The 23,815-nt window shown below is 46.8% G+C and overlaps 1 long non-coding RNA gene across 1 annotated transcript; it reads right to left on the bottom strand.

Annotated features, from left to right (window-relative positions):
* Positions 1 to 386: 386 nt before the first annotated feature.
* LOC144141923 (uncharacterized) lies at positions 387 to 4,567 on the bottom strand. The gene is made up of 4 exons (XR_013316749.1): positions 4,406 to 4,567; positions 962 to 1,112; positions 771 to 893; positions 387 to 548 (listed from the first exon to the last, which is right to left on the bottom strand). It is a non-coding gene; the product is annotated as an uncharacterized LOC144141923 (long non-coding RNA).
* Positions 4,568 to 23,815: the final 19,248 nt, after the last annotated feature.

Below are 23,815 nucleotides of genomic sequence, written 5' to 3'. Positions count from 1 at the left end.
GATGATGACAATGATGATGATGCTAAAAGTGTTCATATTTTACTCCTTACAATAAAATTCGCGTTCATTTGCCGAAAGCTCAATTTAAAACGTTTCAGTGCAGATACTTTCATCCATTTCCCTATTACTTTCTCTGCCCATACTCCGCCAAGTGACAGAGTTGGCTTCGAGAAATGAAAAACAAACCTGCCTAAACCGTATTGTACTGCCCATGTGCCCTACATTGATCTCACAAGGGTTGCTCAAAACGCCTTGTTTAAGGCAATATAATATTTAACGCCATTTATTACATTAGATTCAATTAAAAAATCACCAGAAAGGTCACAAAATGAGTCCCATGAATGAGCCTTTATTTGATTACAAATTTCATTATTGCGACCAGAAAATTTGTACATAGCCTATTGCTTTGAATCAGTTCCTTCATATATATTGTCTTATACAGTCTTCATTCTTTCTTCGTAGGACAAGTTTGGTCATCTTTTGTACTGCTATATTCCTTTTGCTTGGTATTTAGCGCGTTTCTCAATGCAGTCACCATTTATGCAAACCTGGGAGACAGGCGACATGTTTGTAGCATACGCTCCTTATACTTGTAACAGTAAAATACCTGCCTGGATTCGAACTGCACACGATTTTACTTGAGAAAGTTTCAGGAAGCAATATTTCAGTTCCTTTGTAAACAGATGGTGTGGAATATCACTGGTTAGGTTACATTTTAGCAAACGCGAGTAAAGAACTTAGGCTATTTGGCCTACCTGCTTTGCACCTACCGTTGTAACTTTATCTCCACATTGAGAGCCATCGGAAAGAAATGTGGGCCAAGCCATATCTTCATCAAAAACCTCATCCTTAGGGACAAAACACTGAATAGTACAGTTCTCGTCACCCATTTTCTGTAAAAACAGTATTTTTTAGAAAAACTCTTCAAATATAAAGCTTTCGAATGACTTGTGGCACTCACTTCTAACCAATAGGTTTCGGTGATTGTAGGATAAGCATTTCTGCATTGCTGATTTCTATCCGCTGCTTGTCCTGGAAGGAGGGTCGTTTGATCTTCTTTTGTAATTCGCGTTATGGAGCTTTGATATATAAGGCACTGCGCTTCTCGAGTCCTAGAAGTATCAATAAAGTCATCATGAAATCTTTAGAATAGTGGAAAAAATATCCCAACAAAAAACCTCCCCTCTGGGATGTGAAAACAACATTTTTGCTGCAGTATGTGGCGCTTAACCTTTTTTCGGGTATTTTTATTGTAATCATAGTAACAAATAGAAGGCAGCGGTTTCTAGGGAGACAATGTTTTCTAAAACAGACAGAACTTGATATAGAAAGTAGATCGGCCTATCTGGATTTAAATTGCGAAAAGGCATTTCGAGTTACCAGGGCTTAAGCTATAGAGATTTGCGGAAGGAAATACATGCGTACCCCAAATAGTGGTGGCTAGAACGGCATTGGGCAAGTAACGATGAGCATGGTTATTAAACCGCGGAAGGTATGAGCGCACAAAAGAATAGGGACGATCCGAAAGAACACAAATAAATGCTTTACTCGCAACAGCAGACTCATTGCAACCCAGAGTTTTTTCACACCAAGACAAACCATACAGTACAGATACATAGTGCTGATTGGCGCAAGCTCTTCCGCTTCTAGACGCAACATAATTGCTTAACGCACCTGGTACCATGAATATGGATATAAAAGTCTCACCGGCTTTCTAACAGCTTTTTTGTGTCCTTCCTATCCGTCTAACCTCCATTTTTCGCTTTCCATTTCAACGATGCACCAAGTAGCAGAACTTGCGGTGTGGTAATGACATCTTAGTGTCGTCTGTGTTGGTAAGCGCATCTGGCGGCTGCTGTTTTGTGCTGCAGCTTTTGCTAGAAAACATTTTAAAATAAATTTTCCTTCTACATTAGGCTGTAGGAATTGTTGTCTTTGGACCTGGAAAACTGCTTTCTTATGGTGTTGAGACCGGGAAAATATTATCGCAAACCCCGAGATATCTTCGCTCCTTTCCCACTTTACGAGAAAAGAATGTTTTGTTTCTTTTGAGTAGCTTTAACGGGAAATATGCGATTCAATTTCAGTACCGCAAATGTTCTTTGAATACCTGCGGCAGCTCAGTTTGAGTTATTGGGTATGCCTTGTGAAGCTTCCTTGTTTTGCCGCGGAAATTTTTTTTGCCATATGTTGTTTTTCCGGAAAGGCGGGAATGTGGCGTTTTTATGTGCACCACGGGCCGAGAGCCGCACCTTTGTTCTCGTGCGGGAAGAAGAGACTGATTATATTTGAATTTATTGAGTGCAGAAAGGTCTATTGGCATGTGCCCCTTTTGGACGAAGATTTATCTGCGATATAGACAAATATCTTTCTAGCTGCTCGGGGTCAATTACAGCCTTAGGAGTCAACGCACAGGCGCGTTCTGGTCGGTGCAGTTACGCTAGATGCAAGGTAACTTTCGGTGGTATGTTTGTGAATATAGCTTGTCGCGCTGCAGTGTATGGAGAGATACTGATCTAATTTATGGAGTGTGGGCCCTATAAACATGTCGGGGTTTGTCGCGATCTGGCGGGGAGGCGTTAACTGCAGTGGCTCATCCGATTGCAGTAAGCGCGCGGTTTTGTAAAAGACACGGATTTCAGTCCACCTGACGGGTAATAATTTAGAGATGCCACCTGAGCTTTGATTGTCGCACTCAGACATGCTTTTGATTGGTTTGTGTCTATGTTCTTTTTGTGTCTTGATGACTACCTTTGAGTTCCTGAGTTAGAGCGAGATTGTGGATCACGTTAGTTTAGTGTACAAACATTTCCCTATTCGTGGTTGATACCAGCAACTGCCGTAGAGTTTGTTAGAAGGCACTCACTCTCCGCTCCGACACGCCTCGGAAGTATGGAAGGAAGGAATTAACATTCATTAAGATTGATTTTATTGATTGTTGGGTTTAACGCGCCGACTGAACACAGCCTGTAAGGGGCGCCGTAGTGGATAGTGGAAAGCTCGTGATTAATTTTCACCACTCGGGAATCTTTAACCCGTGCCGAATTCTTCTACACCCGGGCGGTTTTACTCTTCCCCTTTATCAAAAAAGCGGTCGCCGTGGCCGGAAGTCGAACCTGAGTCGTCGTGTTCAGCAGCCCAACGCCTTAGCCACAGAGCCACTGGGGTGGGTACATTATTAAGAAAGATTGGCTCGAAGCCGCAGGGGGAGCGTAGGGGCAGAGAAGACGCTAACGAGGCCTGCAACGAGGCTTGCAACTAGGCATGTTGCTGGGTTGTACAGGGATAAAAGTAAGGGGTCGTTACGGATGAAGTTAAAGTTTCCCGTAGGTTACGATCTCTGCGATATACTACTCCTGGTGGTCCGGGAAAACGCTCGTGTAATCAGTCACTCTGCGTCAAATTAATATAATGTTTAGCCAAATATTTGTAAAGTTAGGCGTGGACGCGTTGTGCGTAACCACCGGTTGCAACAAATGCTTCCCGAACCACCAAGAGTTGTATACAACTGAGCTACAAACCAGCGAGTTATCTCAACCTTCTCTATATACACGCGGTTCATTCCACCTGGGCGCGATCGTTGCAACAAGCCTCGTTACGAGATTTTCGCACATTTGCCTACCATGCAAACAGCCACCAGTTCAGCCTCAAAGGACCTCTCAAACGTAATGTATATGGTAGAATGTTCCATTCGCAACCTCCCATATATTGGTCAAATGGCGAAGTCATTTCAACTACGTTATAACCAAAGCGAACTTGCCCCTTTCCTTCCGCATCTTCCGCTATCAATACACGTGAATATTACCTCCCATTCCCTTGATGATATTAAAGCTACTAGACCCCAATCTAGCTTCCGTAGCCGCCAAAGTAGAGAAGTTCGGGAGTCTTTCATCATTTGCAAATTTAAGACATTAGCATCCTGTGTGGACGAAAGTGGGGGGAATCAGGCTTCCTGAATTGTTGTGTTATGTTTCGGGGCGACTTTTCGGTTCAGTAAAACGACTTCCCAATTTAGACATCTCAGGAGGAAACGATTGCACATACGACAGTATATTTGGTTTCTGCTGGAAGGTAACCCCAGCACTTGCAAATCATACATACTCCTTTCACATGTCTAGATAATATCCACAGTGCACATGTCAAGATCACAATGTATTATTGCTTCGTAATTTTCAGACTGCACTTATCAGGATCACACTGTATTTTTGCTTCGTATATGTAGCATTCCTTAATAAATGTCGTTTTAAAACACGAAAGACTTTTCAGAAAACAAAATGTACCTCCAAGAAACAGCAGCCTGCTTAAAAGAAAGGAATGTTTCAACATAAACTACACAAGCAATACTAAACCTGGCTCATCAGTATATATCAACACTCAAATCGTCGCAACTTTAATATTCACATACCGGGCAAAAATGGACATCTGACGATTGCAGCACCGAGAAAACTTCATGCTTCGGGTGTCTTTTTCCTGGTGGCTCATAAGATACCCGTCGTACCAGGAACAGCTCCTTGAGTCCGGGGTATATTTGGCGTAGCCATAAGCGGTCTGGCCATCGTGAGGACATCCCAATCTATAAAACGGGGAGAAAGGCAACGATTCTCGACAACTGTCTCTACAAGTAATTACTCAAAATCAGTATTTGGGCTGGCAGCATCTTGCCTGAGCACACTTGTGGAAAATGTTAGGATTGTTAGGCAGGCGCATCTGCCAGCCGACTACTTTAGGGGAAAGCGACGTAAAAAATAAAAACTTATTTGCAATATTATTGACACCGGGAGTCGTACAAGGACGGTAACCGCTAGTTTTCGTGGAACTGTGTGGCAGCAGGTCAAAACAACTTGTTTACCTTTTTGATAACTTGGTGTTTTGTACGGAGCCCCACGGAACAGCTCAACGCAAAGCCCGACGCGGTTCATCACTTCGAATACCAGGATGTAGAAATCGAGATTTTTCATCCGTAGGTGTGACCATCACCGCCATCAGCGACTTGTGGCACCATCCTACGTCATCGTTCAACCGCATAAAAGGAGCCCGACACTCCACCTTCCTTCACTTGACGGCAGCGGCGAAACTACTTGACCAGCGATATAAATACTTTGTGTTCATGTATTATTAATATTCGATACTAAAACATTTTTTTGCCTTGTTAATATTGCTGCATTTGCAACATTCAGTAAAGGGTACTATTGGTTTAAAAGATTTTTTGTTTCACCACGATTATGATTTTGTGTTTCACACTACAACGCTGGCCAATAATGCAGCAAAAAGCGAAAGACAAAATGAGAGGGTAAATACCGAAGCTTGAAGAAAAAATAAGGCCGGAAGTAAACTTATTCCGAGAAACCATGCTGACGGAGGTAAATGTATTTGTGAAGCTCAATAGGAAGAGGAGTAGGTAAATAAAGTCTTGAACTTGCTCATTACAATAATCCGACGAGAACGAAGCCACTGGATGAATATATTGAAAAAACAGGTAAACTGTGAAAACCAACGAAGCCCTTTATTGAAGATACTTGTTGATGGAAAACAGGCCAGTACAGTTTAAACAATAATCCTTACTGCAAACAAAAAATACCTGAACACAAATACCCAAGAAACTCGTGGGGAAACAGCCCCGCCGGTAGCGTAGTGGTTATCGCACCAGACCGGTATTCTGGAGGGTGTGGGTTCGGATCCCACCCGGCGGGCATTTTTTCACCAATTTCTTTCTGATTCATAAAATTCTTCATCTGTTTCTATGACCCAACACAACCTCCCCTTTGCTTTCTGGGGTTTTCTTGACTGCCAACTATTATTTTCTGTCTTATTTCACCGAGCCCCTCATTTCCCATTTTCTGATTCGCTACATGCTTAGCGAGGGCCTCTGTTCTGGCAGTCTTGGTGCAAAAGGTAGCTTAAGAGGGTTCAACGCTGGTTGACCACTCTCAACATGTCGTAGGCGTTCGAGTCACAACCCGGGGGTTTAAAAGAAGATCCCCTTCACCCCGTGTAGTCCGAGTGGCACTGGCTACCACCCCCAAGTACATGGAACAAAAAATACCTGAACATAAATACTCAAGAAACTGGTGGGGAAACAGCCCCGCCGGTACCGTAGTGGTTATTGCACCAGACCGGCATTGTGGAGGTCACGGGTTCGGATCCCACCCGGCGGGCATTTTCTCACCAATTTCCTTCTGACTCAAAAAATTCTTCATCTGTTTCAATGACCTGCCACATCCTCCCCTTTGCTTTCCGGGGTTTTCTTGACTGCCAACTCTTATTTTCTCTGTTATTTTCAACGAGCCTCTCATTTGCTATTCTGATTCGCTACATGCACAGCGAGGGCCTCTGTTCTGGCAGTCTTGGTGCCATAGGAAGCTTAAAAGGGTTCAACGCTGGTCGACCACTCTCGACATGTCGTAGACACTCCAGTCGCGGCCCGGGGGTTAAAAAGAAGGTCCCCTTCACCCCGAGTAGTCCGAGTGGCGCTGGCTACCACCCCCAAGCACAGGAAAAAATTACATTGACGTAAATACCCCAGAAAGTGGAGGGGAAAACTAGCCCCGCAGGTAGCGTAGTGGTTATCGCACCAGACCAGTATTCTGAAGGTAGTGGGCTCGGATCCCACCTGACGGGCAGTTTTCCTCCACTTTCTTTCTTTCAAAATTCTTTATCTGTTTCTATGACCTACCATATCCTCCCCTTTGCTTTCCGAGGTTTTCTTGACTGCTAACCCTTATTTCTGTCTTATTTTCAACGAGTCCCTCATTTCCTATTCTGATTCGCTATATGTATATATATATATATATATATATATATATATATATATATATATATATATATATATATATATATATATATTGAGAGACGTCGACCAGGGGTCCTGGTGAAGCGTTTATTGCAAGGGAATGGTGCAACCGGCTTTGGTGAGAGACCAGCCAAGATGGAGCCCAAAACGAACGCGCCCGTCGGCGAGATGATGATGGTAATGGGCGTGTTCCTGGATGGTGCAGGTTGTGGTGAGATTGACCACTGCAGGACACGATATCCGATAAGACAGACTGTGCTCACACTATTTCCCCCCCGGGCGGCGAGGCGGCCACCTGGCCGAAAGTCAAGGGGATGGAGAGCGGTAGACGAACGGCTTCATACGTGACACGTGCACAATCTCCACGCCGCGGCACCGGCGGTCGCTGACAGCACAAGTAGGAGCTACTAAATAGTTGACTGGAGAGGTACGCTGAAGAACTTTGTAGGGGCCAATAAAGCGGGGCATAAACTTTTCGCACAGTCCTGGCGCACGGAGAGGCGTCGAAAGCAGCACTTCATCTCCCGTATGAAAGGAGACATCTCGGTGAGCTGCGTCATAGCGAGATTTTCGGTCGTTCTGGCAGGACTCAGTGCTCAATCGGGCGAGGTTTCGACAATGCGCTATCCGGGAAACAAAATGATCCAGTGCGTTGTCTGTTGTAGACAACGGGCAGGAAAAGAAAGAGGAGTCCAGAACAGAAGGGGGGTAGCGGCCATAAACAAGAAAAAACGGTGAAAATCCGGTGGTACTTTGAACGGCGGTATTGTAGGCGTAGGTTACGAAGGGAAGGATAACGTCCCAATTCTTGTGGTCGGGGTTGATGTAGCAGGAAATCATATCGGAGAGGGTACGGTGGAATCGTTCTGTCAATCCATTCGTCTGAGGGTGATAGCTTGAAGTTGTTTTATGGGCAGTACCGGCCGATCGAAGGACTTCCTCAAGGACTGCCGAAAGGAATGTTCTGCCACGATCACTTAAAAGAGTGCGAGGAGGGCCATGGCGCAAAAAGATAGCTTGGAGGAAAAAATCTGCCACCTCGGAAGCGCAACCCGTACGGAGTGGGGCAGTTTCCGCATACCTGGTCAAATGGTCTACAGCGGTCACGATCCACCGATGACCAGTCGGCGTCAGAGGAAGAGGTCCATACAAGTCGATGCCAACACTGTCAAATGGAGCAGGAGGGCAAGGAAGAGGTTGTAGCATCCCTGCAGAGGCCGAGGTTGGGCGTTTACGAAACTGGCACGAAGGGCATGACGCAACATATTTAGCGACGCTGGCCGAAAGACGCGGCCAAAAGAAGCGGCTTTTGATTCGGTCGTAAGTCTTGTGGAAAGCAAGATGTCCAGCTGTGGGGTCGTCATGGAAAACTTCTAAGATCTGGTTCCGAAGGCAGCGAGGGATTACTGGAACCCATCTGTCGCCGGTGGGGTGATAGTTGAGGCGGTAAAGAGCTCCACCATTCAGAAGACAAAATTTGTTTAGTCGTCGGCGGGAACGTCCGTTGGTTGGTGATTCTGAACCTTCCAGTTGGTCGATGAGTGGTCAGCAGAACGTGTCGTCGCGTTGTAAAGATACAAGGTTAGAAGGGAGAGTTTGTCCGGTGATGTGCAGAGGTGCCATTGGCAATGCTGTTGCGGAATCGGAAGAGGCTAAGGTATCTGGTGGGGATGACTGTGGACAACGGGACAGAGCGTCAGCATCCTTGTGGGTTCTGCCGGACTTGTAAGTGACAGAGAAGTCGTACTCCTGCAAACGCAGAATCCAGCGACCAAGACGTCCCGATACATTTTTAAGCGACGATAACCAGCAAAGGGCGTGATGGTCTGTTACGACCGAGAAATGCCGCCCATACAAGTAGGGTCGAAATTTTTGCACAGCCCAGACAACGGCAAGGCACTCTTTTTCTGTTATGGTATAGTTCTTTTCAGCAGGGGACAAAGTGCGGCTCGCGTAGGCGACAACACGTTCCGAGGAAGCATCGGTACGTTGGAGAAGGACAGCACCAAGACCATGCCCACTGGCGTCGGTATGAAGAATGGTGGGGGCGGTCTCGTCAAAATGACATAGTACAGGTCTAGAGGTGAGTGCTTCTTTTAGGGTTTTGAAAGCTGTTTCACAGTCTTCAGTCCAGAGAAATGAGGTCCCGGATGAGAGCAGCTTGTTAAGTGGAGAAGCTATTGTTGCAAAATTACGAATGAATCGTCGAAAGTAGGAAGCCAATCCGAGAAAACTGCGGAGTTCTTTTTGACTAAGAGGCCGGGAAAAATTAAGAACTGCATTGATCTTATCAGGGTCGGGACGGATTCCGTCCTTGCTCACAACATGGCCCAAGACTTTGATGGAAGTACTGGCGAAGTGACATTTTTTTGTGTTGAGCTGGAGATTGGCTTGGGCTAGACAGGTCAGCACTTCGTCCAAACGTTGAAGATGTTCAGTGAAAGTGGCAGAAAAAATAACAATGTCATCAAGATAACAAAGACAGGTCTTCCATTTCAAGCCACGAAGGACGCTATCAATCATGCGCTCAAAGGTAGCTGGAGCGTTGCATAAGCCGAACGGCATCACGTTAAACTCGTAGAGTCCGTCCGGTGTGGCAAAAGCTGTTTTTTCTTTATCGGCTTCGTTCATGGCTATCTGCCAATATCCCGACCGAAGGTCAAGACTCGAAAAGTACTTTGCGCCATGTAACGTGTCGAGGGCGTCATCGATACGGGGCATAGGGTAGACATCTTTCCTTGTTATTTTGTTAAGAGCCCGATAGTCAACGCAGAAGCGCACTGAACCGTCTTTCTTGCGGACCAAAACAACCGGCGATGACCAAGAGCTTTCTGAAGGACGAACGATGTCACGCCGAAGCATGTCGTCAACGTTCTCTTGGATGATTTTGCGCTCCGACAATGAAACCCGATATGGGCGGCGGCGGATAATGCACGAACCATCAGTGTCTATGCGGTGGGATGCCGCTGATGTGCGTCCAAGCTGAGTGGAATACGAGTCGAATAAAGTCTTGTGCTTATTAAGTAGGCCCAAGAGTTGTTCCTTCTTTTCAACAGAGAGTTCAGGGCTGATAGTGGACGTGAGGCACGAGGACGTGAGTTCTGGAACACAGGTGCGCTGAACAGGCGCAACAGAGCAAAGGGGAAAAGGACCAACTTCGTCTTGGGAAACAGACGCAACAGTAGCGCCTCGAGGAAGCAGAATTGACTGAGAACTAGTGTTCCTGGCGGCAATGAGAGCTGATCCACCTGAAAAGCGAATTACACATGGAGGTATTATGACGCCTTTGCAAGCGAAGGTACCAGCGGGTACAGCAATCACATCTCCGTGGGGATTACTGGCACAAGTAACAGAAAAGACAGTTTCTTGTCCGGGAGAGAGAACACAATCGGCGGTTGCGACCAACCGCGGGGCTGGGACGTCTGATAAAGTGGCAAGGTCGGTGTCGGAAAGGTGAATAAAGGGTTGACGGCAGGAAATCACTGCAGACGATGATGAGAGAAAGTCCCACCCCAAAATGATTTGATGAGCACAAGGCGACAACACTGCGAACTGAATATGATGAAGAACTCCACTGATGAGAACACGTGCCGTGCAATGTCCAGAAGGCTTAATCATGGCTTCGTTAGCACCACGTAGGAGTGGACCGACATAAGGAGTGCGCACTTTTCGGAGACGAGAACACAAATCTGCGTTGATAATCGAAATGCTGGCACCAGTATCTACAAGGGCGTCTACTCGAATGCCTTCAACAAATACAGTCAACGTGTTCGATGGTTGAGCAGGAGGATTTGTAATTTTTCCAAGTGACGCAGTTTCCCCTCCAAAAACTGCTCCTTCTAGTTTTCCGGGTTGTTTTCATGGAGTCGAGAAGCCGGGCGAAGGGGCGATGCAGATCGACGGTGAGGGGAAGGCGAACGGCGTCTGAAGGAGGTCGAGTTGCGCTGTTGGTCCAACGAGTGCGGCGGTGGGGAAAAGGAGCGACGTGGAGCATACGGGAAAGACTGCTGGTAAGGGTCGTAAAATTGGCGTCGGTCGTTGCGAGAAAAATCAAGGTAGGCGCGGCGTTCGTCCTGCTGGCGTCTCCGACAAAAGCGAGATATATGGCCTCGAATGCCACAGTAATAACACGAGGGACGAGGCTGACGCCAGGCCGAGAAGTAGAGAGACTGTGGAGGAGCTGTAGACAATGGAGCCACGTGTGGATGGTAAGGTTGCGGGAGAGATGGAGCAAGAGGAACCGCAGGAGCACTGGGCGGCGGCGGAGGTACGGCGGCTGGCGGCGGGGCTGTGGGAATGTCTCGCTTTGGGGGAAGGCCGCACGTGACAGAGGCGAGCTCTTCGCGAATTACCCCACGCAACCCAGGAACGGATGACTGAGGGTGAACACCCGCATACTCAGATGACGGCTGTCCGTAAAGTTCCTCACGGATGATGGACCGTATAAGCGCCCGTAGGTCGGAGTCATGGTGGGAGGTAGTGTCCAACTTGGTCTGTTGCAAGCGCAACGACTGTAGATCGTCAAGGCGCTGACAGGTTGTGATGATCTGACGAACACTGGAGGGGTTTTGCACGGCGAGCGCGTTGAACGCAAATGCGTTAATTCCTTTGAGGATGTGGCGAACAAGGTCTTCCTCCGCCATGTCTGTGTTGGCGCGTCGACAGAGGGCCAAAACGTCCTCAATGTATGACGTATATGACTCGCCTGGTTGTTGAATGCGGTCTTGCAATTTCTTTTTGGCCGCTTCTGAACGTCTGGAGGCAGTCCCGAAAATACGACGCAGTTCAGATGTAAAGCGATCCCAGTCCGTCAAATCTGCTTTGTTGTTGTAAAACCAAGTTTCTGCCACCTGGATCAGAGACCACGACACGTTCTGGAGCTTGAAGGAGTCGTCCCATCGATTGAAGGCGCTCACACGGTTGAAGCTGTCAAGCCAGTCTTCTACGTCGTCTCCGGGGAGTCCAGTGAAAAACGGGGGGTCACGCTGCCGGCATGTGACAGTCCAGCAAGAGGTTGGAGTGCTAGCCGTCGTCGCATTAGCCGTAGTCATTGTGGCAAGTTGCCGACCCGAACGGAGCTCCAGGAAAGTGCAGGAAGGGGTCGAGGTACGAGAGATCGATGTTGGCAACCTCCACCACTTGAGAGACGTCGACCAGTGGTCCTGGTGAAGCGTTTATTGCAAGGCAATGGTGCAACCGGCTTTGGTGAGAGACCAGCCAAGATGGAGCCCAAAACGAACGCGCCCGTCGGCGAAATGATGATGGTAATGGGAGTGTTCCTGGATGGTGCAGGTTGTGGTGAGATTGACCACTGCAGGACACGATATCCGATAAGACAGACTGTGCTCACAATATATATATATATATATATAACCCGTAAGATTGTCGAAGTTGTGTTTTTACGATTTTTCTCTAGGCAGGAAATGTTGATGGCATCTTAAATATGGAGCATATTAGATGTTTGAAATATCCTAGAATATGTTTTTCACCGCGTGGTACACCCAAACGGCTTTTAATAGAAAACGTTACTCCTAAAATTGCACAAAACCTGTTTTTATGTTACCGCGGTCCCACGCCACTAAATGTGCGAATAGTGATTTTAAAATGTCACCCATTACGATCCCAAAAGGCGTAATATTTTGTGTGAACGCCAAGCCAAAATGCTTGTTGTAGCAAATTTGAACTTAAGGAACCCATTCCCGTCATAGTGTAGCCGTTGCTGGCCTGCAAGTGATAGAGTCCTGCTATCAAGATGCTCTTGACATTTTGAAGAATCGTTTTGGAAATTCCAAAGTGATAGAGCAGAAGCATTTTAAAAATCTGCGGAAGCTCCGACCTGTTGACTCAGCTAGCAACGTGGCCGCTTTGAGGAAGCTGTACGACCACGTGCAAATGAACCGGCGAGGACTGGAAAGCTTGGGCGTTGGAATTTCTTCTTACGCGGCTGTGTTGAATGGAGTGCTTTTAAAGGTGATACCTGGCGACATTATTGTCGATTATTTCAAACAGCAGAGCCTTGCAGCCAGCGCCGCTTCCACGAGCAGTCAGAGTTCTTCTGCCCAGGACGTAGAACATCTGCTGTCTTTTCTGCGAGTGGAAGTGGAGTGCAGTGAAAGAAGCTTCCAGATCAGCAAGCCTCAACGAAGTGAGGAGGCTGACCGAGGGACCAAGAAGCAGCAGTATATTCCGACCTCTGCCATCCTGGACAACAAGGCGCAGACTTCGTCTTGCTTCTTCTGCGCCGCTACGGATCACAGGACTGAAGAATGTTCTGGCGACATTGACTGGGCTGACAAGCGAACTCGCCTGTCAAGTGACGGCCGATGCTTCAGATGCACCAGAAAGGGACATCTCGTACGGAGTTGCCGAAGAAAGGTCAATTGTCAATCATGTAAGCGCCGACATGGCACCACAATGTGCAGCTACCGCAGCGCTAAGAGACCTTCGTCGGAATCGGCTGGAAAAACGCGACAGGCAGCGATGCACATCGCCACACGCAAATCAGCAGTCCCGCGACTCATGAGCGACGTCCTACTACAGACGTTTAGGGCATGTATTACAACTTCGTCGCATTGCTGCTACGTCCGCGGAGTGTTTGACAATGGTAGCCAGCGGACATTCATCAGAGCAGACGTCGTCGCTAAGGTGAAGTTAAAGGCGACTGGCGAAGTCGATCTAGCCATCAGTGCTTTCGGCCGATCTGGAGGTCCCAAGAAGAAGTTTAATGTCGTCAGAGCGACCCTTCGCAGTCAACATGACAGCACGTCTGCTGAGGTCGACGCCATCGTAGTGCCTTTCATTTGTGAAGACATGGCTGAAGCACCGAAGGGAAACACGCTTCTGCAAAGCCTGGTCTTCGAGGGGAAGCTTCTGGCTGACACCATTGCTTTCCCAGGTATGGAGTTCAAGCAAGGAGTAAGCCTTCTAATTGGATCCGACCAGATCTGGAAGTTCGCGCCAAACACGAGCTAAGTACAGTGGAAAGAAACGAATCCTGCTTTGGTCGCCGTCAGCACAAGCCCGGGATGGACCTTACAAGGACCGTTATCTCTGCAAGAGAGCAATAGATGCAAAGGCAGCACCCTCGCCTGTGTTCTCCGCACAGACACGCACGACAATGAGGACCGACCTTGCTCTTTTCGGCGGTTTCGGAAGCTAGATACTGTTGGTCTCAAGAACACTTCGATTCCCCATCCAGATGAAGATGCATTGCGCAGGTTTGAAGATTATACGGTCGACAACCGCAAGAATGCCCTTTCCAGACCTCATAGGTTACCTCGACAACTTTCTGAAAATGAAGACGGCATAAGAGCCTACGACAATGCTGTAAGGCAAGGCAACAGCGCTGACCACGCAGAAAAAGTTGTGAAGGACCACATTCAAAAACGAATCAATCTCAACTGCTCCTCACAAGAAAAGAAACGTTGGCTACTGGAACCTGGAGATGACCGTTGTAACCACTCCGTTGGCAACGCTCATATGCAGCTTTTTCACTTTGGAGTCGGCAAGGCTCTCGCTGAAATACGCGAAAGTGACGGGGAGGCTACAGGCCAACAAAGCATGAAGTTTTCGGACGTTGTGAATTGTGTTCCCTTTCCATGCAGCAAGCAACTGCGACCACAGCGCTGCCGAGGGACGTAGTCGGCCAATTCCAGTATTTTTTATGGAGCATGGTCAATCGACGATAGTGTTTGTCAAAGACGCTCACACTAGGATCTGACAAGTTCAGCTAATGTGCTGTAGAGAATGTGCTTGACTAGTGCTAATGTTGTCTACTTTTGTATCTATGCGAGTGAGCATTTGGTGGGCGCGGAGGATGTTGCGGATTTCTAATCTGCCGCTAACATGAATAATGATGATGATTGTAGAGATGCCGACAACGAAGTGGCACGTTCACGCGCCTGGCGATGCGTGCGGGCACGTTGGCGCACGATTGAGTTCGGAACCGTGCGCTTGTACGACTGTGCACGGCCTTGCGCCGCTCTCTTCACGGCGCCAATAAACGCTGAAGATCGGCTTTCCCTTTTCGTAACAAGAGCAGGATGTAGAAATTGTAAGACAAACACCCCTGAGAGTGTGAGAAGCGCTAACATATTGTTCCACTTATTTTTATCTTTATTGCAGGGTCATTGAAGTATCGAACCAATTTGTGCTGATAGAGGTAACTAATAAATATGTGTACAAACTTTTTCACAAGATTTCCAAAACGGCCATGTAATATTCATATTCGATATTTCCGGCAAAATGCCTGTTATTACAAATTTCTTAATAACTTTCCAGGAAGCATAAATATAGCCAATGTTTTGTACAATTGTACAACAACATCGTACAACAAATTGCACAACATTTTCTCAACTTGGTCCCAGCAAGAGCATAACAAGGATAGCGGGATATTTTACCTTCGACCCGTCTCGACGTGATATTAAGTTCAGATTGTTGCCGAAACGTTTGCAACAATCGAGGTCACTACGTCTCTCAAAGGTTTCTTTTTTCTGGGCTGACTACCACCTTTATGTGTGAAATTATGTGATTGTGTCAACTTGAAACCGTGTAACAGAATACAAATATACAATGTTTCACTCGTTTATATCCTCTAGTTCCGCTATTTTAGCACGTTTTTCAGTGTTCCTGCTCTTTAACACGCTACTGCTAAGTAAGGCGGAAGGGGTGCTCAAGCTGCATTTCGCAGTTTTTACTTAGGGCCTCCCTGACGCTGTGCTTGAGCCGAGTCTTGAGCTGAAAGAACATGTATCACTGTATCAATTGATCTATCCGTCTAAATAAGCATACATTACGTTTCTTCAGTAGTATGGATCACTACCTAACAATGACACGTTTTTTTTCTGTAAACAACCCCAATTCTCAATGGTTTCCTAAATTGGGGGATAAAGATGACCGGCGGTTGCTCAGTAGTGTCCGCTTTAGCATTTTGTACAAGCCCTAATGAACACAATTGATGTCAAATTGATACTAACGCTTCATAACACAACTGTAATGTTAAACAAAATGAGAAATAGAATCAAAATGCCGAAGGCGTTGTACTCAAGATGTGCGTGAATTACTGCGTTTAAAGACGAGTATAGTAGAAATACGCGAGGTGAATATAAAGCTTAGATGAGTTGGTGTTTGTCGTACGGTAGGTATTTTTTTAGCCTTCGATTTTGCTTACAAGAAGCCGTTTCTTGCCGCTCGTGTATGAACGTCGGAGCGTTTTTTATTACCGAAACATTACTCTTCAACACTAGAAGAATGGTTCCTAAGTATTTACTAACATATGTCGTACTAATCCAAGTACCTAAAGTTTGCAACCGTAAATCACAAAATACATCCATTGACAGCAAATTAATTTGGCGAGAGACACCTTCTTTTGGGATGACGCTTCTTCACTTCGTGTTTGTAGGTAGAGTTTTGGCTTTTACGATTCGGGAGCTTTTTTTCTCAATGAAACTTTTTAGTAGACTCTATATTTATTTTTCTATTCCACTTTATTCTTTTTTTTTCTGCAGGCAATTCAAATCTCTCGAAAGGAGCAATTCTATTCGGAGCCCTAAGCAACACAGGTATCACCCGGGAGGCTCGGTGTCCCCGCATTGTCATGGTACTCGCTACAGGCTGGGGCTAGCGCAATCTTTTGTCTCATGCAAAAAAATGGCACTTTCGTCGATTTACGCATGTGCCAAGCAAGTGTGTAAATTTACGTCCCGTCGAGAGCGTTCTGGTACAAATCTATTTTCCTTTTCACAACACCGCGGCTGACAGATTTGGTGACACCTACGTCTAGCATCTCTGCTCGGTGAAGACGCTGCTCCAATCTACAACGTAACCGTAAAGCAGTGAAAACACTGTTTAACGAAACCAGGGGTGCTATTTGAGAAGGCCCGAGAGTGAGAGGTACTCGAGAGACAGGAGCTCTAGCGGCGCCCACATAAAGGGACACTGAAGTGATATGTAAACATTGCGGGATTACTAGCGCAAATTGTAGTCCGGAGTCCCCAGGCCATGTTTTGACCAATCTGGGCGCGTTTACGCGATTTCATTTAGTAGAAAAATTAATTCGAAAATGCTGTCCTCCTCTCTTTACGCTCGCCCATTTCCTGTGGCGTTTTTGTGTGACGTCGGGAGGAGCCGAGCTCGCAATTGGCTGCGCTACTGCACGGCTCCCCGGCCTTCAGACAGAGTCAGTCGGCCCAGCGTTTCGTCCGCCGGCCGCCGACGGGTCGTCGCAATTCGTTCGGTCAGTTGAAACGAAGCCAGGACACGTTTGTGAATGGAAGAATGTGCCTTTCTTTACTTGGTTAGTTTGTACACTGTATCTAGCTCCAAGTCAAGGTCGCTTCACACAAGCGCTGCACAAGCGCACATGCGACGCTTCGCTGACTGGTACGCCAGTAGGAAAATATAAGGCCTCCTGAAGGCGGGAGAAGAGTCAACGAAGTCAATATAGGTACTAAGGAAATAAAATCAACTGATATTTTTAACGTACAGCGTAAAACTAGCGTGCGGGGAAGCACGTTTTTGCGCTGGGCTAACAGCACAGCGGCCAGCAGCACGACTACGCATCTGCGAATGCTTTTCCGTCTAAGAAATACAATTGCTAGACGTGAGATATTGTGGAAACTTGGGGGATGCTTACTGCACGAGCGCAAAACAACAAATAGTCACCTAAGCTGCTTGGAATGCTTAAACTAGATAAAAGTGTAAACTGGTTATACATTATATACCTTATATTTCCAAAGTCGTCCGCGCTCGCCCGTGGCTGAGTGGTTTGGAGGGCTAGGTATGTCAGAGCAAGTGTTTTGCAAGTCACAAGTTCGAATCACCGCGGGTACATGCTTTTTTTTATATAAGTTAACTTTTTTGTTTTCCGCCGATGTTTTCTATACTGAGTTCACCTTTTTTTGGGCCACAACGTTCATTGCTCCACGAACTAGTTCACAGAACGCACGCAGGCTGGCACTGGCGCGCTAGCGAGTTCTCGTTGCCGTGCTGTTGCCATACGCACCGACTGCTTGCGGGCAGTGGGCACAAACCAGAATCAACAGACCCTTGGCCTGGTGCGAACACGCTTTTTACGATACAGGCATGAGGGAGGCAAGCTCCAAATATGGGGGAAAGGCGCATGACATTTGGGCGTCTGCGGGTACGCGGAGGGCGTTCATGCACTGCGTGGGCCTCGGCTAGTGAATGCTACGATTCCAAGCCGTCCTAGGAGGCTTATCTTATGCATTTTATAGCCGACAACATGGCAGAAGCGCGGTACGATGATTACTGAGATATTGAGAATTCCCATCCAACAACGCCATTGGTTGTGTTTTACAGAACCGAAACCGAAACCGAAACTTGTTTGATTGCTAACCTTGGGCATCGTCTAATCACGGTGCCCCCTCCTCCCAACGTCACAGCCTTAGTTGGTGCGGCCGCCGCAAACCGCGCATGGTAGTTTTTCTTCTTTCACGCTTTGTAAAATAATTACCGATTTGTCAACCGGATAAACGATGAAAAGTGTGCTAATTTGAGCCAATCTATGCAGTGCAAGTAAAAACGGGAGCTTGACAAATTCACTTCAGTGTCCCTTTAACCGGATGATAATATTGTGAGGCGGTGTTCAAACGCTTTAATACTGCGATGCATACTATTTGCCGATTACTTAGGTGGCGTAACCAGACTAGGGCAGCGCGCTCCAAGGAGGCGCGAATAACTAACGCGTGGCGCATTTTATATATGCGTGGACTCGCTGCACTGCAGCACTGGTTGATACTGGGGGGCAAGCAATTCCAACTACTTTCCTTTATTGCGCTTTTATTTACTAATCCGTATTTCACTACAAAGTTTATTCATTTTTTATATTTCAAGCGTTATGATTACCTTTTTGTTTGAAATTTTTCGTCCCAACAAGCATTTTCTGTCCATTTTTGCCGTCGGTAGCAGACTAGGCAGAAACCAATAGCAAAATGTGTGCCCTTTTAACGTTAATCAAAAAAACAGCTGAGGAAGCCTATTTTGGTCGGTGATGTTTAGAACGTCTCTAAACTGATTAATGGCGTGCCAAAGATAACGCCGCAGAAAACCTTTGCCCCATTTAGGGAAACAGCGCATTGCGAAACGAGAGTTGTCTTTTTTAACTTAATTCGCCAGCTAGTGCCATCAGTTAAAAATGTCCGCAAGGGTCTGTGTTGGGGCCAATATTACCCTTGACTTATAATAATGATATAGCAGAGCATGTAGATACCAGAGTTGAAGTTCGTTTATTTGAGGACGATTGTATATTGTACTGCCCAGTGAAATCCATAGATGATCAAGAATTACTTAATAAATCCTTGGAAGTAATTCATAATTGGTGCTCCAAATGAAATATAGAAATTAATTTTGAAAAGATCACGTGTACGACTTTGTCGAACAAGAAGATGCCACTTAGGTTTAATTACTCTGTAGGCAACAAGCAAATAGCTCGTACTACAAAGCTTAAATACCTTGATGTCACCATTTCGAATAACCTCAATTGGAAGAATTATGTAAATAACATATGTAGATCTGCTCAGCGAAAACTTTGATTTTTGAAACGAAAATTGGCGCATGCAACACCTTCAGTTAAGCTTAAGGCGTACGCAGCAGCCGTACGTCCTTCTTTGGAATACGCTAGTGTTATATGGGACCCTCACGAGCAATATCAGATTAACCAAATTGAACGCATACAGAGACTTGCACTGCGGTTTATATTTTAAGCGTATCGCAAAACACAGTCCGTAACCACCTTGCTCGTTAGGGTAAATTTATCAACACTGGCAACACGCAGAAAAATCGCACAACTGAAGTTTTTGTACCATCTTTCTACTACTCAATTCAATTTAGATCAATGGCGCTATTTGTCCCGCCCTGGCCGATTCTGTCCGCGTGTGAATCACCCGTATGTTTTTACGCCTTACAATGCGATAATTGATGTTTTTATATATTCTCCGCTTGTTAAGACAATAAAAGATTGGAATGCTCTTGATGCACAGATTTTTGATGACGCAATGACTGTACAATCATATGAACGGAAGTGGGAAATGTACCTCTCGTGATGCGTTCATTTTGTTTAATTGCTTGATGTGTTGACAAAATGTGTATATCCTCCCACCCTGTACCAGCCTGAAAAGGGCTAATAGTATTCGAAATAAAAAAATGGCCTTTCGCCCGTAGTATGTAACCCTGGTGCTGCTTGTAACTATAAATATAGTTTTTAAAAGACCGACACCGGGTAGAGTGATGGATGCCCTTGTCGGGAGCGCTCGTTGCCAGAGCGCGTGTGGACACGGAAGACGCACTATACACACTACAAATTTGCGGGAAATCTGTGCCGACATTTTTTACGAAGTGCACATAAGCAAACAGTACCGACTTTTTTGCCGAAAGCAACCTTGCAGTCCAAGGGCCGTTCTTGTTTTAGGTAACAATTTTCGGGGTGGGTTTACATAGGTGGGGGCGTAATTTCATTTTCAGAGCATATAATTGGAACAGGAAGAGGAAGAAGTCCACGACGAGCCGGGCACCAGCCAGAGGAGGAGGAAGAAGAGGAGATGAAAGGACGAGGACCGGACTGTTGTTTGTCTACTTAGTGAACTCGACCCAACAAAGGGGAACGTTACAATAATATTTGCAAATGTGACGCCACTTAAGCTTGCTGGATTGCGCTAGAGCACATAATAGAATTCAACATAGGGAATGTACTATGTGTACTAACCTGTGCTTCCTAATGCAAAATTTGTGCGCAGCTCGAACTGCAGTCTTCTCCGTCACGTCAAATATCTGCTGCGTCATAGCAAGTGCTCATGTGATCATCGAACACACGGCACCGCGCCCTAGTGTGCTGTTATCTCGCAGTGCGTCGCCGCCGCCGGTGACGATGTTGTTGCAAATCGTGTTTGAACCTCCCGCGTAAAAGCCACGTGATTCGTTTGCGAGACGCGCAAAGTAGTAGCGTGGGCAGAAAGTCTAATGGGGAGGCAGTGAGAGAGATGGTGCAGTAGCAGCGCGTACCGCCCTCCCTTTCAGAGTTTCGCCACACGCTCCGACGAGCGTCTCGTTCCGGCTTAGCATGCTGCCCTCACCCGAAGCCTTTCGCCATATTTGCCTTCACCAATTTCTTCCTGGCTCCGCTCTCATGGTTACTACAGCGACGCCGTCACCATCGCCGCCGATAACCTAAGTATGGGCCGCCGAAGCACTTGAGCACTAAAAAGCGGGTAACCGCACAACAAACGCACGCAAAAGTGCGCGCACACGTGCGCGCTTCCGTGTGCGCACATAGTGCATTGTTCCTGCATGACGTTTTGTAAACTTCGCTCCGTTCTTTTACAGTCGGGATTAACCAATAAAAGCACGCGCAAGTTTTTGTTGATTATAAAGGTATTTTCTAATCATAAAATTCGTGTGTGCTCGACAATCCCTTAGCAGATCCTGTCTGCAATGCGCGCTGCTTGAGAGGCGAGAAACAACGTGGCGGTTGCGGTAGCAGAAGACGCAGTTGTCTCCACTTTTTACTTATGAGAGGGAGAGGTTATGCAGACCCCTGAATGTATTACTTTGGCTTTTTGCTTTAGGTTTCAGACATTTTTTTATCTTCGCTGTGTCTCGGAACAACAGCGAAAACTCACAGACGTTAGGTGAAGCAAATGTCATTTACGTCCCCTAGTATCTGTTTTTTGCGATGTTGTTCGTAGATGTCGTTCACAAAATATCAACTCACCCAAATGTCGATCCTTCTGCAGTGCTTCGCGCGGTCGCCTGCTACTTCCAACGGAGGCATTTTGGAATGGAAGTATCGCAGCACAGCATCGCGTTTTGCTGAAAGTGTCACGGAAGCCTCACGGCACCGTTATGCAGGCGGCGCCCGGCGGTGGGGCCTTTTCCTCTCTTCTTTGACTACAGCCCGCCTGTTGAGAAGAATGCTGCTTTTGCAGTGCACGCTTCTTAGCGACGTCGCAGAAGCTCACTGTGGGGTCATTCTCGTTTGCCCTCCGACTATCGCCTATGGGGGGATGCTTACCTTGTTGTTCGCCCTTCTCCTGGCGCCACGCCCGTCTGCTCGCTGACGGACCTTTTCCCTGCCTCGTTTAGGAGAATGCGGGAGTCCGCCTCCCTTTGCTCCTCAGGGGACCCGCTCGATGTGCACTTCTATTTGAAAATACAAAGCCATGCATAAAACTCCGAACCAGCAATAGTTCTGTTTTCACGTCTCCTTCAGCAGCCGACAACCCGATCTCTTACAAAATTGGTGACCCGGACAATGCTTCTACTAAGCTTGACGGGAGGAGGTCTGACGACATCGCTGCCTCCACACTTTCCAGTTTTGCCACAATATAAAACTACCACTTTTTTTGCCCAAAAACACAATGGTTTGGTTCACCAAGTTGAGGCCGATTCCCGCTTCGGTATATCATGTCGCAATGGACGAAGTACACCAACGGTGTCGCAGCCCTTCCCCCAGAAATCGACGACGCAATCGACGACATCTTAGCGTCACCCCCATCACAAGATGAAGACGACACCATCTAAAAGACGGTGCTAGATCGTCTTGACGCACCGGAAGAGAGCAGAATCCAGCACGCCTCATCCCGGGAAGATCTGGGTGACCAACGACCGTCGCAACTGTTGCCCCGAATACGGCAACTGCTCGGTGCGCAGGCCCGTCAGGATGGGAAGCTACATCTCTTTTGTGAATTTTTCTTTTTCTGCAAGGGCGGCCCCAGTCAGTGCGCGTGGTTCTCGTGGAATCAGATAAGACGTCCGTTGATGGCCAAGATTTTCACGTGGTATCGGGGTAGGCCCACACAGAGTGATAAACCCGTGGTGAATAAATCATAAACAATGTAGGCGTGCCCAACGACTTTGCGGTGGAGCTCCAGGAGTAGCGGAGTCAGGCGAGAGACGAGCGTTCGATCAAAATGTTTGGACAACTTCGTCGGCGACAATTTCAATTGTGCAGTTTGGCGTGCGGGACGCTAATTAGGGAGTTGAATAATGTTTTCGCTTCTTCTTTGGGGATTATTTCTTTGTGGCATTACTTCTTCGCTTTCCACCGTCAAAATGCGCCACTCGCCACAACGAGCGATAAAGTGAGCCACGCCGCGATGCTTTTCAAGAGACGTTCTTGTACCATGCGTATCGCTCCTGAGAAAAGTGGCAGCAAAGGTCCCGCCCGTGGCGGCGAGGCAAAGCTGGGTTAAAGCGCTAACGACGCTATTGATGACGTTATCGCTCGGAAAAATTTTCCCGCGCTTGCTCGCCCGCCTAACAACAACCCTAAACAGTCACCCTTTTACGACGCGCAGCCAAACAGTGCTCTGCCGGGATGTTTGGCACCCTGGAAAGCTGTGTGCAATACAGGGCTGGTGCCTTTTGCTTCTGCCTCTGCTCGCGCTCATTGGCACCCTGTCGTGGTTTGAACAAATATTGTTTTCATTAAGAAACATATCAGAGTGGGCGCTGCTTTGCATAAAAACGTGCGCAACTCGCAGTGATAAGGAGAGTACGCAGCTTAACAAGGCACAAAATCTGTGTATGAACATGTCACACCTCCAACTGGTAAACGGAATTGCAGATGTGATGCAGCAGACGGCGGTCTTAAAAGCTGCCAATCTACCGCAATCTCGACATTCACACCGATCAGAACAATATAAATCATTAGATATGTGTTAAGCCATAGTTCCCTTATCTGAATATTCTAAAACCATTAAGTGTCTTATTGATTTCTTTCTTTGGTATTATCAACTAACCTCTTCGAACAGCCAAAGTTTGTTAGGAAATTCTTCCTTATTTCTAACCGTTTCAAACCAATTTATTTTGCAGTATGCACAGTTGGAGCAGTCATTATTTTTTTATTGGGTTTGCTGCTAAACAAACGAAACAGTGAGCAACTTTTAATCATGCGAAGCCAAACATCCGTATTTTCGCCATTTTTTGTGTAGCTCATTAAGGTGTAAGCTTTGTGTAATGGTGTAGGTCATGGTATAAGATAGCCATTCATTCGCATGTTAGAGCTGTGGT

This window comes from Haemaphysalis longicornis, unplaced genomic scaffold (genome assembly GCF_048455015.1).
Source record: "Haemaphysalis longicornis isolate Haplotype H1 unplaced genomic scaffold, Haemaphysalis longicornis Haplotype H1 scaffold_6, whole genome shotgun sequence".
Classification (NCBI taxonomy): domain Eukaryota; kingdom Metazoa; phylum Arthropoda; class Arachnida; order Ixodida; family Ixodidae; genus Haemaphysalis; species Haemaphysalis longicornis.
Note: the sequence above shows the minus strand (reverse complement) of the source record. Positions and strands in the feature narration are given on the sequence as shown.